This window comes from Acyrthosiphon pisum, chromosome A1 (assembly GCF_005508785.2).
Source record: "Acyrthosiphon pisum isolate AL4f chromosome A1, pea_aphid_22Mar2018_4r6ur, whole genome shotgun sequence".
NCBI lineage: Eukaryota > Metazoa > Arthropoda > Insecta > Hemiptera > Aphididae > Acyrthosiphon > Acyrthosiphon pisum.
The window spans coordinates 81665142-81680706 of record NC_042494.1 but is presented as its reverse complement, the minus strand read 5'-3'; the positions used below and the strand labels follow the sequence as shown (position 1 = coordinate 81680706).

Genomic DNA, 15565 nt, shown 5'->3' with positions numbered 1-15565 from the left:
ATTTTAACATTAAGTTTTGCTTAGAACAAAAAACAAACATGAAGACTTATTGCCGAACAGCTTTGTTAATTTTAAATTTAACAATCGTTGAAAATCATTCATTAGTCATTACGAACGAATACGCTATTACCGTTTAAAAGATTTTTTCAAAATTTGAAGTATTCAATAATATTATAGCTCTCCTGAACATATATTTTATATTTTGAGTCAGAACCTTTTGATCGTGAGCCTCCAAATTCTTGTTATAATTGCTATTATTGTGATATAATTTAATAATATCTGATCTACCGAATGTTATCGTTGTGTGGTTATCGTCGTCAATAGATTTCGAATGTCGACCTAAGCAAATCTCGACGGATATCCTTTTGAAAACGCTCTATTATATTATCCTCTGAACGTTGCCGCGAATTATATAATATCAGTATACCCATTGTGGTTGTTGTACAATTGCTGTTTGGTCTCGTTTGTTTGCTTGTGTGTGTTTTTTTTTTTACGTGCAGTCGACCACATTGTCTAGTACCTACCTATCGTCATCGGGTCGTGTTCTGCACGCGAAAATAGAAAACGCGCCGAAGAAAACAATCGATCGCTAGTGAAAACATCGCGACTACTATTTACGGCATATTTCATTAACTTACTGCCGCCGAGTATAATATAATATAATATACATAAAGGTACACCTACGCCTATAATAAATCGCTATTGTACTTGCACGATAACAATATCGTGCGACACATGAGTCATGACAAACGCGAACGATATCTAATAATCGTCTATCCGGGTGAACAATTATTATAAAATCATAATAATAGCAATCGAAACGTTAAAAATTAAAAATCGGTTTTTTTTTGTCTTTCGTTAAGCTCTACAGTCTGCGCATTGATACCGGCTATTATAATATTTTTATTTATTACCCGCGCGACTCGATGCTATACGTCGTAATGTGCAAGAAAAATATATTTAAAAAGCAATCGAACCTAAAAATTATAATATTGACAGGGTTGACATAATATTAAACCTACAGTTTCCCTGCAGGGCGTCAAACAGTGGGACAGACGATAGAAGCTCCAGGAAAAACGTAGGTACCTTTAAGGTAAGTTATTTACAGATTTATTTTGCAGACGTTTGAAACGTGTTATAAATGTTTAAACCGGCTACACTTGCAAATAAAACACAATGTTTATATTATTGAAAAAAAAATCTAAAACAAAGAACAAAAACCATTTATAGTAGCGATTAGTTAAAAGTAGATTGCATTTAAGCGCTGCGTCATTTATTGCCTATCTACATATTAAAATATAATAGAATTAGCCTAAAATCGGCTTTGTTTTTTATTATTCAAACCTATTATTAGATCTACACAAGAGTAACTCGCTATTATCCAGTACACATCATAGTAATTATAATACAGTTTTAATATTTAATATTACAATCATATTATATAAATATAAACTGTTAACAGCAGTGTTGGAACTCACAGTCTACGCACTATGGTCGACCGCTAATAATTACCAAAATTTTACGTCTGCGGTGAAAATGCAATACGGATTATTATGTTCGTATAAATTATAACTATACCATTGTATGACGTGTCGTGTCATAGGCGACATGTCAGCAGTTGTAATACGACAATTATTCCTGGTCCCTTCGAGGTCACAAAAAACGCATGCCATACATTATATATATACCTAAGCGCCATTATTACTTAAAATATTATTGTGATACTGATAATAATAATACTTTTGGTTGAAATTTCATAATAAAAAATTGTCGGAGGCCGCCGCTCGACTCAAGACATAAAAATAATACCAACTACAATCCAAACAGCGTTGTGATTTATGAAATAGACACTACAGCAGAGCACCATTTCACTGTTTCGAGCGTTGTTAATGTAAAATGTAAAATTATTATCCACTGGTTTAATAATACCTATTTGGATACAAATAATATATGTCTATCTGCACAAGGTTGTACTATCTTCTGGTCTAAAACGTGATGTTTTACATTTGAAGTTTAAAATAATTAATACCTATTATAAAAAACATAAGGCACCTACAACGGCTATAATATTATATTATACTTGACAAGATGGCATCAATATGTATGTAGCAGACGGAACTAAATACAATTATTTATATCGATAACACGTCGTGTTAGAAACGGTTAATTATTTTATTATATTATTTCGTTTTATTGCGAAATTAAATACTAAAACATTGTGTTTACTATACAAATGCGGAATATGTATGAAATATATTATAGTCGCCTTCACAATTGTTTAACGTTCGTTATTATTCAAGACGAATAAATTCTATTATATACAGCTGCAGTTATCAATAAATACACCCAGCAGCATTTTAATATATTTTCAAATCTTCGGTACATAAAATCTTATCACACATATCTATTTGAGAAAATGTAGATTTAAAATTAAATATGCTCCCAATAAATGATTTGTAGTTTAATACTTTGCAATTGTTGCAAGCTTATAAATTTAATTTTATACAATTTAATTATTTCAAAATCTCATCAGATATCAGAGAATGTCTAATATTCTAATAACAAAACTGTTACGTTTGGTTTTGTGTCATTGGTTTTGGCTTTACATTGTAAATCAACTATATATTAATTGCGATGTGACGAAATAAATACTTTTATAATTATTGTGGCCAATAATACAAAAATCGAACAATCACAGGCATTACTGCCACAACCTGAAATAAGTAATAATAATAACAATAATAGTTTTATTGTAACCAAACATATTATATACATTGGACATAATATTTACATAAAAAGCTACTAAACCCCTATAATAATAGTAATTTGATTATTTTTTCATAAGAGTCATACATTTCTGGTCAGGTGGCAAGGCTGGGAGCCTTCCTCTTCTTATTAATGTTATTTTGTGTCTCACCACACTTACTTATTATACCTTATCTGTTGTATAGATTGTAAATATACTATATAATATTAAAAAAAAATTTTAAAATTTTAAAAAAGGAATCATCCAGTCGACAATATTATTTTATGTTAAAACACTTCAACCCAAAATGAGACAGTCTTGATTTCTGATATTTAATGTTACAAAAAAAAACACATTCAAAGCAACAATGCAACATGTCAAAATGTGTTGGTATTATTGTATTGTTTTTTTTTAACCAAAAAATCGATTTACCGACACAAATGAATCACGGATACATGAATCCGTTTACAATTTTGTGATACAAATTATGGCTAGCAGACATATTAGGTAATTACCGTATAAATGCGTAGCCCTAACTAAAAAAAAAATAGAGAATTTTCAGTTGTGGCAGTCAAGGGTGTGATTTATCGTGTTTAATTTGCTGTGGCTAAGCAGAGCAGTATGAGATGAGTAATAAATCATCAATATGAGTCCTTTAAATATGTATACCAAATACCTACTGGCTACTATGGTAATATAAAGATAATTATAATTTATAACTCGTATAAATGTATAAGAATGTCTTTAATTGAATAATAATATCGTTGGAAAGCTCATCAAAATGTGTCTAAACCTTAATATAATGACTTGTAAATAACGAATTGTATATATCTTCATGCGATTATACAAAACTTTTCTCGATTGACGATCAGAAAAATGTACAAAATGTTTGTGTTGGACTGCGTTTGAGTTATTCTGTGAAGTATAATTATTATATAGCGCAATGGTATTCAATTATATTATTTTGGAGAAAAAAACATACACACAGTGCATAATACTCTTTTACAGTAAGATATTAAAATTTTAGTGCTTAGGTAATCGTGTGTAACGGAAGGTAGACGAGAATAACAATAATAATATTATTATAAAGATAGTTAAAACTAATTGGATGAGAATATTTCTGTTGAACGCGCAACAAGTGTCGGCTACACGCGGGGAATCGCATAATAGAAATTGTTCTATGACGCGATTTATAATTTGATGGTTTTGTAATTCAAAAGTCATACTTAGGAAATAAGTACCATCCGCGTGGTTGACATTTAAGATCACAACATAACATTATAAAATGTCAGTCTTTATATACTGGTCCCATTGTTGATGGTTGCGTGGATCATGCGCAGAATAGGTGGCAATAACATTACGATGTCTCACGATGCATTCGATAAGTGTGTATAATCATCATGCTATGCTTAGAAATATAATATATTTTGTGCGATGGTCAAAACGATGGAAAACGTAAATTCGGAACGATTCGTCGTGAGTTCGTCTGCTGCGTGGAGGCAATGCGAATGTTATTATTTGGTTATTACCGTAATATCAAATTTTAAGTTAACGTGTACACGATAGTTCACTGAAAATTTGCGCAATATGCCTCTTATGGCGCGGGGGAGGGACAATTGAATTACAAAACGATCGAATGTACGAATTTGGAACATTAGGAGAAAAAAAATCGAACAAATTTTGCGATAATAATAGTAACATAATAACTGTTCGATCGTATTTGTACGTACCATCTCGACTCGAAAATCGTGCACATCATCTTCGACCGAGCAATAGTAATAATTATTGACTGGACGTTACACGGCCACATGGTTGCTTATGCAGAAGCGGGGGTGACGGTTTTTTTTTTTAATATTTTTTTTTTCGAACGAAACCGTAAATATAGTAAACGGGACCACATGTTATTAGGTAGGTACAGCTATAGATATTATACAATATGGTATATATCGAAATATAAGGGCCGAAATAGGGTCATGTAGGACACGATAGTATATTATTATAAAATATTATATTGCTCAACTTTAACCGTTTTACTTTTAATCCGATTTCGCATCAAGGTTTTTGGCGGCGCCCAACGTGTAATTTCGCGGCTTTTCCGCCAACAGCGTATAATTTGAATAATATCAATCAAGGTCCAATTCTGGCAGATTCGAGTGGCTTGGGAGAGATATTGCGTATAATACAAAACACCATAAATTGCGCGGGTCCCCGACCGCGGTCGAAACGACGATGACGACGGACTGGTGGTGGTGGTGGTGGTAAGTACTACCCACTATACCCACGCAATATACTATAACATAATATTATATTATCATTTTGATAGTTTTTTATCGAGAATACACCAGCTCCCATCAACTCGCGGACAGAGATGTCCGGAATCGCAAGTCGGACGAAGGTAGAATTTTTCGGCTACGACGTGTATAATATTATATAGTAATAATATAATAACGTCATTAATATGGAGTTCCTCTGATATTTTATGTACTATTAAAATATTACTTCCGGAGACTCCGAAAATTATACTAGTATAGCTGTTATTAGTTATTAATTATTATAGATGTGAAATAGGTAACTGGCGTGATTTCTGTTTTAGGTATATTATAGCGATTCCTTCAAGATTTCGATTGATAAGTGTAAAGGTAATAACTAAAATATTGTTGTAATGTTTGAAATTATAAAAGACTATAAATAAATTATTATGATACATTCATATGTGTTTCTAAGATCCAAAAGCATGCAAAAATATGCAAAATACAATTTCTATCGTTAATATATTTTTTAAAAAAAAAATGAGATTTTCGATATTTACCAGTTATTTACGTTTTTTACAAAAATAATTGGTAAATTTTAGTGGGTACCTACTTCACGACTTTTTGTTTCCAGATTTACCTACCATGAAATTATTATATTACTTTTACTAGATGACTTACGACTTACGAGAATACATATTTAGATACCTAGCTATAGGTAGTATAATTAATATAGGTATATATCGTCATATCGAAAGCACTTATGTTTTTATTTTAGGTAGGTATCTAAATATATTTTCAGACATCGATACTTGTTATACGAGTAATTTGTTGAAATAACAAAATATTACGTGCTTGTTATTTTATGTAAATACTTCATGGGTTTTTAACACGCGAAAATAAAATATATTCAATATAAAATATAGATAGGTAAGTACATCAATAACCATATTTTGTAACCATTTTTATTGTACATTTCCGGTAATTAACGTAAAGCGATCTTCTCGTATAAATTTAAAAAATATATATTTTTTACGATATCCACAGGTGCAGTGAAGAATTACGTAAATTGTTAATTTTCGTCACTTACCGTAACATATTATAAAAATGTTATAATAAATGGATAGGTTCGTGTATTTGAGTATAGTATTATAATTTATAATATTATATAGCATAGTCCAGCGATTACGATACATTATAATATTCCGTGGCAGTTCGTTGAAGTCTCCCGATTTTCGTCCGTGAGGAGTTTCATCAGATAACGCGCGGACCGTGATACGTTTTTTATTTAATTTTTTGGTTTCTAGGTTTTAATATTTGTTTAATTTTCCTTAATATTTTCCGCGGCTCAAATCAGCAGCACGCGTATGATGTACGATAATGCATATAATTATTATTGTTACGCGTCACAGCGCGGGCGACGATAACGATCCGGCCGGAATTTCTCGCCTCACGATGGAAAATTAGAGTAATACACATACGCGTATCATTATTATTACTATTATCATTATATTATTATATCCATACGCACAATACCTACGCACAGCAGTAGTTGTAGATACCCTACGTTGGTTTTGTAACTACACGACTCGCTTACTATAATACGATTTCGCGCTTCGGCCGCGGCTCAGCACCGGCTCACGATATTCGTGACCGTCACACGTCGAGATGAACGCCGGTGATACACATTTTAATATTATAGTAATAATGATATGACGTACCTACACACGCACATCGAACATGATATTATCATTGTTCAGATGAGCGTCAAATCTTCGCGGAGCTCTGCCGACAGTGTATGACACGCCGCGGTGGAGTTTGCAGGCGTAGGTAGGTATAGGTACGAATAATAATAATATAATCGCTGATCAGTCGAAAATATTGATTAAAAAATTCTACCTATATAATAATATATTTAGGATCTTGATGCGTGAACTACATATTATTATTCACTAGCTTGATTGTACCTACTCGGCTTAACTTTAAAGAATTTTCTTTAGAAAAACCCAACGATTTGTTGCGCACCTAGTGGAGATTTCCTGTACCGTCGCGGCTAAAGTAGTTTTATCGATTGGTAGCTTAAACGGCACGTGCATTTCTTGGCAGATGGGAAGGGAGTGAAATCGAAATTCTCGTCACTTCATACTGCTAACCATACCAATACTAAATACGAAGGTATAATAATATAACATATGAGTAATAGTAAATTAATTATAGTATATGGACAAAAGGCATCATATTATACCTATCTATAACACTATATATTTTGTTAGGTACATATTATATTATAGTAACATATTGTAGAGTAACATAGTAAAGTAATAGGTTAGATTTACATGAATTGATATTTTCTTCGTTACATGGTAAAATAATAAATCATAGATATGTTTTTTTATCCAAGCAAACAAAATTTCAATATGTATAATGTAATCATATTATGAATACAAGGTTGGTATGGTATCGTAGTTATATCATATGCATCGGTCTCTAAGAGCCAACGTAGGTACTGAAAATGGCGAGAACGGTGAAAACGTTGAGAAAAAATAATTAGGACCCAGTCCAAAAACATATCTTTATGTTGAAAAATCGATTCAAGTTGGACTTTTATAGGAAGTAGCTGTGAAAATGTATGCAGTTAGGAGGGACTTAAAGACTTCATTTTCAAATGCTCATATTTTTATAAGTATATAGATACCATTGCCCAATTAAGAACCACAATGTCCTGTTAAATTAAAAATGTCTTGTCGATTTTGCACACATTAAGAAGTTTACAGAGGCGATAGATCGTTTTGTTGGAAATACGTCCTATTGTGGTAGAATATAATATAGAGTATTATAATATGGTATTTCACGCGTATGGGCCAACGGTAGCCGAGCTTAGGACGTATACTTTCTCTGCCATTTAGGTACGTATTATATTTTATTACATATAGATACGTACACGAATCGCATTATAGTACTGAATAATATGTATTTAATCGTTCTTTATATTATATGTATTATTATTTTATACGGGCATCAACGCCGTTCGGGGGGTGTGTAACGCACATTTAGCGTGAATAAAGTAAACTACCTACCTATGTTATGTTCTAGTCTGCAAATCCATCCGATCTACGCAATATAATCGTATCTGCATGATACCTGCTATTACACGCGATAGTGTTTGACGTTTAGACGCCTCCAGAGATAATATTAATATAACGCTTTGCGCATATAATTGTCAGTTTTTGGTAGCTCAAATACACGGTGTATTTATGACCGTACGTAATGCTGCACGTAATGTTGTATAATGATATAATGTATAATAATACGAGAGGTACCTACCTATAACTTGTAAAATATATTGTTTAATATTATTATGTTGAGCAAAGTACCTATATACTCGGCGATTGCGGTGGCGTTTTAAATCGTGTAGATTTTAATTAAAATAATCTAGAAGCGATATAGGTACTATACCTCCTATTAGATAGGTATAAAAGTGCGGTGCATATACCCACCGCATACGCGAAACACTGCATATTGCTGAGGAGTGATGAAATCAATGAAAAACCTAACTTTCAGCGTAGACGCCCACCCGCAAAACACGAAACGGGTACCATAACCGCATTATAAAATTATTGCGTTCGATCATTAAATGTGATTTTCTTTTTTAGGTGTATCGTACGTTATATGTATAGGTACAATAGATATCTATAATGTACCGCGTAATGAACTGTTTGCGTTTGTGTCGTAAAAACTTCAAGTATAATCTTTATTATGAAAATGTTAAGAATTTAACGTAATAATATCTCGATTAATAATCTGTCACGCAAATGTCAAAGTTCCCACTTCCTTCCACCTACTCGACATTAAAACAAAGAATGTTAAATACCATTATATCATTATGATACTCTGAAAAAAACAATGGTTGCGAACACACGTAAAAAACTAATGTTTGTGCTCGTATATTAAATCGGAAAATAATATTACAGTAGAATCACAAATCGGTATAAAGAGCTGCAATAATGACTACCTACGCACGACAGATCAGACATTTTTAAGTTTCAGTCCACGAACCGTGAACATTTAATTACTTTGGATTTTACTCTAGCCATTGTGTTACGATCCTATTGAACCCAAAAGAATTTGCCGTTGTCGTGCCACCGCTTAAAAATTACCTATGCTAATTTACTAAATCCACAATCAAATATATTTTAATACGATATATCAATAATAACCATATATACCCATGTCATATAATTACTTCCGTGTGCTAAGACACTTAAAAAATTATGTAATAAAAAATTTAAGTTCAAACCTATTTATATGGGAACGCGTTTTTTTTGGCCTGCGTGTGACAAACGAGTTTTTCCCTTAAATAAACCCCAAACATGCATTTATTTATAAGCGTTATTGAATACATATTTTCAATCCTAATTGCACACATTTCTTAGTGAATAGTAAGAATAAAATACAATAATATTTTACCTAGACGGTAGACGATAACATTTAAATTATAATGCACATGATATTAGACATATTCAATAAATTAAGTACTAATATAGGTAGGTTCTTAAAAAAGTACATTATATTTCAAACGTATTTGAATATTTGGTAAAGAAAATTAATAATATAAGTACAGATAGGTACTTAAAAAAAATATTTATTACTTACAAATAACCTTGAAATGGATTATTTTTTAATCAATTTTAAATCAAGTTCTATTGCATTTTCTTATTAAATATTAATTTTACAGGGAGCTTTAAATATTATGTCTTACACAGTATAGTTACAAAACTATAAATTACCCTTCTAATTTCTTTATTTGAAACTTCAGTTAAATACAAGTCACATACAAAAACAAATATTTCGATCGTAAGAGAGAGCAATAGAAAATTGAATGTTTATCTTTATAAAGATATTTACAATTGTATTATAAAATGGATGGGTACTGTACTTAATAATAATATTTTGAGTTAAATAGATGATACCTACATGACTCTGATGATAATTATTTGTACATTTGAAACTATATTTATATAAAAAAATTCAAAATCAATGTCTACCAAATTTGTATTATTCTAGATTATATTTTATGACTGATGTACATATCCATTGTCATTTATTTTTTATTTTTAAAAAGTGATTGTATTGAAATGAATAGGTAAATAATAAATACATAAAATTATGTGATTTTATGAAGAAAGTAAGTACTACTTCCAATTACTTTTTTACCCTAGTAGCTTACGAGACGTTGCAGCTGATGCTGTACGTGATAAAATACCATGTTTATTAAAATAAATTTAGTTCAATAATATTAAATATCATATAATATTATCATCGTACATAGTGTAATGAATAAATAAATGCCTATATTATATTATTATTTATTGACGTAATATTATCGAACTATTATTCCCGAAGGCGATGACATTTATTGCGATTTCGTGTATTATTGTTTTCAGTGAAATTACAGTTATGAATGAATAATAAATAGACAATAATATGCAGACATTGCGTTTATAGTCGGTAGAATATATTGAGAATATATTTTAATATATAATATGATAATGTTGCTCCAATAGCACGTAAACTGTTGTTGAGTAAACTCGCCTATAACCTAACCTTACAGAGTCGTAACCCGCGGCCCCCGAACTTCGCTATATTATTATTATACAGTTGTGCGCATTGCGTCACGAGGAACTTGTGTGTTGTATTCAAACGGATAAAACACACTAACGCATAATATACCTACTGCAGAAACGTATGAATAAATTATTATTGTAATACAATTTTTTTTAGCTCGAATCCTGCCGAGTCGTTCACCCGAAATCTCTCATATAGGTATACTTCAAATTATTAAACTCAGCTGTCCTCGAGTGACCGTAATAGTTATCACCGCGTTATTGGTAACCATAGGAAGTCGGTCGGTTTGTTTATCCGTTACACACTTACTCACTCACCACTACGGCACGAATTAATATTATTATTATTATGTTATAATATTTTATGCTATATAGCTGCGCCCTACCCACAGAGTCTTCGGAGATTTAAACGACCGACCAGGGACCGAATCGATGCTTGTGCTTATCAGTCGTGTTTTGTAACGCAAAACATAAATAAATAAATAAAAGCGGTTAAACCAGTGATTTAGTATACGTACACTACAGTGTTGTAGTAAGTCTATGCGCGAGAGGTCGAGGACGGAGATCGTTGACCTTCTTTCATGGGTATAAAGTTACGCTGACAACACCCACCAGAGAAAACCCGATGCCAATTTATGATAAGTACGTGGATTTGCATGTTGTCTACTGCAGGTTCAACACGACACTGAAATCGACGACCGTTGGTCGTGCCAACGAGTTGAGCCAAACACGTTTAAACAACTCGCCCAAAAAATGTATGTAAATTGAATTAAAATAATAGTATGTTGTACGCATAGGCGAATTAATGATGATTTATGAAGCAGATCCACCGGATAAGTTAACGACCCGGTTGTCCGGAATAAAAATCCCGAATGAATTTTGATTTTATGATACTTTTTTTTCAATAAGTTAAATGAAAATGAAGAAGAATTTCAACAAATAACAAACACTGAAAGCAGTATAGAAAGTGACTTTTTTCTTATAAATCGATGATTTCCAAAAATATATTTAAAACAAAACGATTCGACAATTTCTCCGCGATGACCACAAAGTTCCAATGTTCGGCTCGTTTTAACGTAATAATATATCTTCATTTATGTCGATCATAGTGTCGATTAAAATATATAAGCCCAAGTACTGTTGAAAATAATAATAAAATACTAAAATATTAGTAACTGTGCAATTTTAATATATTGTTCAACGTAGCAATATTTATCCATATATCGTGAAAATTACGTTTATTTATACGATAATAATATGGGCAGTTTTATTTCATAAATTTTGTAAAGTGGATGAATACTAATATTATTCCATATGGTTATCATTAAGATTCAGCACATGTTGCACTTAGAATGTTCAAAGTATGCAATGTGCAATTACAGTTACCAAAAAAAATTCTATGAAATGTACAGATAAAATTATAGAGATAAAACGGTGGAAAACTGTGTTTACCTATATATAAATTTTATTATGAAGAATAATATTAAAAATTATTCGAGGGTAATAATATGATATTATGATTTTTAAATTTGTTGAATGTTTTGTAAGATATGAACAAAATAACAAAAAAATAGTAAAGTCAAACTTTGTACTGTTATTTTATTCCCACCAGAGAGAAATGCAAAAAAAAATAGTAAAACTCATAATGGTCGAATAATAATTAGAATTATTGTATTAATATAATATTATATAATTATATAATAAGATATATCATATTATATTCATATGATACTATTGAAGACTAAGTATATTTATTTTAATAATAAAATATACGTAGTTTAATAATATTATGTATCAAATATTTGTATATCTATATACCTATAATGTACGTATTTTATTATCGCTATACCTACTCATATTTTAATAATACCCATACATTTTATAATGTTGCATTAAGTTATATAAATACCTAAGTACTATAGGATATAGTGGCTATTGGTTAATTTGACTAGCGCATTTAAAAGTTAAAACTATACTTTTATTATTTAATATTTAGTATAAAACCAAATGGTTGACTATCAGTGGTCAACCAACCACTTCATTATTAAAAACAAAATAATAATGATTACCTATGTTGCCTACAGGAATATGCATTGAAAATGACAAAAATCATTAAAAATTAAACAGATATATATTTTACTATATAAAAACTATTAAAGGCAACATTAGAAAACTACTAACATTAGTAGGTACCTATAATTTGAATTTGTGCTAATAAAATGTGTTAACTGAATATAGAATTAAATCATTTCCGTCGGAATTCGGCACAATATACTGAATTAATTATTACTGTTATTATTATTATTCGCTACTGGGAAAATATATGCCCAAAGCCTCGATCTTTATCAAGTTCCATAGACTATAATCGATCGGAATAGTATTGAACACACGTGAATCCTTTGTGTAAAGTGATCGAAATTAACATAAATAGTAGGTACCTATACAATACACGTCTGTTATGTTATTGTTAAAAAGATAATTAGACGATCCATAAATCGAATCACAATAAAATAGCGTGCCATTTGGCCAAAACGCCGGCTAATTGTTTGCCAACCGTTTAAATGTGTCACCAACGCATGATTCCTAAAAGTGTACTATTGTCGCAGGAAACAAAAAAATGTCAGTTTCCACAACATTTGCATCTATATTATGTCAATGTATTTATATTTGAATAAAATTATCCAATGTAAGTAACGGTTCGACTGTATTCAAAACCCTATAATAACGTATAGGCTACCATAAATTATTCTATCCTGTGTTCAGCTTGAACTCGACATTACGCTTAGGTATCTATTAATTTCCACAATTTTTATTGTTTTTTTTTCATTGGTCCTCAACATTATAATTAGTCCGAGTTTTATTCCTAAAAGTGTAGGTACCATTGTCGTAGAAAACGAAATTTCAGTATCCACAACATTTTCATTTATATTATATTATCAATGCATATTTGAATAAAATTATCCAACAAAAATAACGGTTCGACTATATACAAAATACTATAATGACGTTTATAGACTACCATAAATTATTCTATCCTGTTTTCAACTCGAGATCAACTACATTACGCTTATTAATTTCCAAAATTTTAATTATTTTTTTTTATCGGTTCTTAATATTATAATTAGTCCGAGTTTTATTCCTAAAAGTGTACCATTTTCACGGAAACAAAGAATGTAAGTATCCACAATCTTTTCATCTGTATTTTATCAACACATATTTGAATAAAATTATTCATTGTAATGGTTAGACTGTATTTAAAACACTATAGTGACGTATAGGCTACTATAAATTAATATTATATCCTGTGTTCAACTAAACTCGACTACATTATGCTTATTAATTTCCATTTTCCACAATTTTTATTTTTATTTTTTTTTTTATCGGTCCTTAATATTATAAATTATAATTAATCCGAGTTTATGAGTATTGTAACTTTGGCGGTTGACCCAATCTCGAAGAACATTATCGGACCAATATTACTTTAAATGTTTATTCTCGTTAGCGAATTGAATTTTAAATACCTATTCGTCTCGTGTCGTGCACGTTAATGGTAAAATAGTAGGTATGTGATTTTTTAGTTACCTATTTGTATATACAAGTAAATAATTTTAAAAAAATGTACACGTGTATATTGCAATATTTTTGGTTGTGAGTTTGTTGCATGTTTTGTATCATGACTACGTCAAATTAAAATTGTTTTTTGTTTCATTACAATGGTTTAAAAAGCAAACGATAAAGGGAATGAACGAAAGCTAAAATATTTAGTAATTATACTATAATATTTCGTTAGTATATGATAAACAGTAAAATATATTAATTAATAAGTAAAAATGTTATAAATATTCAATTTTTTAAAAATCATTTTACTCTGTTGTACACTTGTACAACTATATTGGAATTAAGATTATTTTTAAAAGCTTTATCGAGCATAGATGATATGAGAAAATGTAATGTTCGCTTGTTCTATCGTATCCATTAACCAACTTAAACTCTCACTACCTGCCTCATTTTAAAGTGATTATCAAGTTCTATAAAGGATTTAATGTTATATGTCTACTTCGCTTTCGATTTCTACGCACATAAGGCCAACATGAAAAGTAAGTGCCTATACCGTTTACTGTACATATACAATATACCGAGTTGTATGTTAATAATTAATATACAACTATACCGCAGATGGTTTTCAAAAATCGTATAAATCGAAGTTAAATTTTCAAAAATTTTAACCATCTCAAATGGTGGGGGGATGTTTATTTTTCATTGATTCATCTAGTGAACCTACAGAATACAGCTGAAGATTATACCTACACTCTATAAGATTAAAAAACAAAATAAAAAATCATCGAATCACACGGTTTAAAAAATATAAAATTAACAATTGATACAAAAATATGTACGAATAAAATTCAAGTGATAAAATTTTTCAAAAAAATTGTATATACCTGCTCACGTGTTGTACGTCTATATATCCAGAGTTATCCAGTAGCAGTTTCGTGGAAGCGACCAACAACAATGCAACACATTTCACCCGAGCCGGCGAGTTACTACTGAGGACTCGAACGGCGCTGGGCCACAGCAGCCACCGGTGAAGGAAACGGCGGCGACGACTAAGAGAGAGTGATAAAGAGAGAGAGAGACTCAATGATACATTATAGTGTGCGAATAAATAAATAAAAATTATAATTGACGATCGTTTCCGTTTAATTTTTCATTATCGCGTATTCGGTTTATCACGGTGTCATGTAAATTATTGCTATGTACCTATTTATTTATTTTTTATAGTATATTATGTAAATGAAATTTTATAGGTTTGTGTTTGGACACTGTTAGAATATGTACGTCATACAACGTACAACGTTGGTGTGACTTGCAAGGAAATATTAATCTTACCGAAAAGCGAAATTTACTGAACATTAAAAAATTTCACGTATGTTTATTTTAATCGA

The 15565-nt window shown here is 30.6% G+C and overlaps 1 protein-coding gene across 2 annotated transcripts in view; it reads right to left on the bottom strand.

Moving 5' to 3' along the window:
* LOC100163673 (glucose dehydrogenase [FAD, quinone]) overlaps nt 1-15202 on the bottom strand; it is a 43625-nt gene extending 28423 nt beyond the window's left edge. The window contains exon 1 of one of the 2 annotated variants that reach the window (XM_001944677.5): nt 15062-15202. The gene's annotated coding sequence lies outside the window, so the exon portion shown is untranslated. The remainder of the gene's footprint in view (nt 1-15061) is intronic. The other variant, XM_008183621.3, reaches the window with a different exon arrangement.
* Nucleotides 15203-15565: the final 363 nt, after the last annotated feature.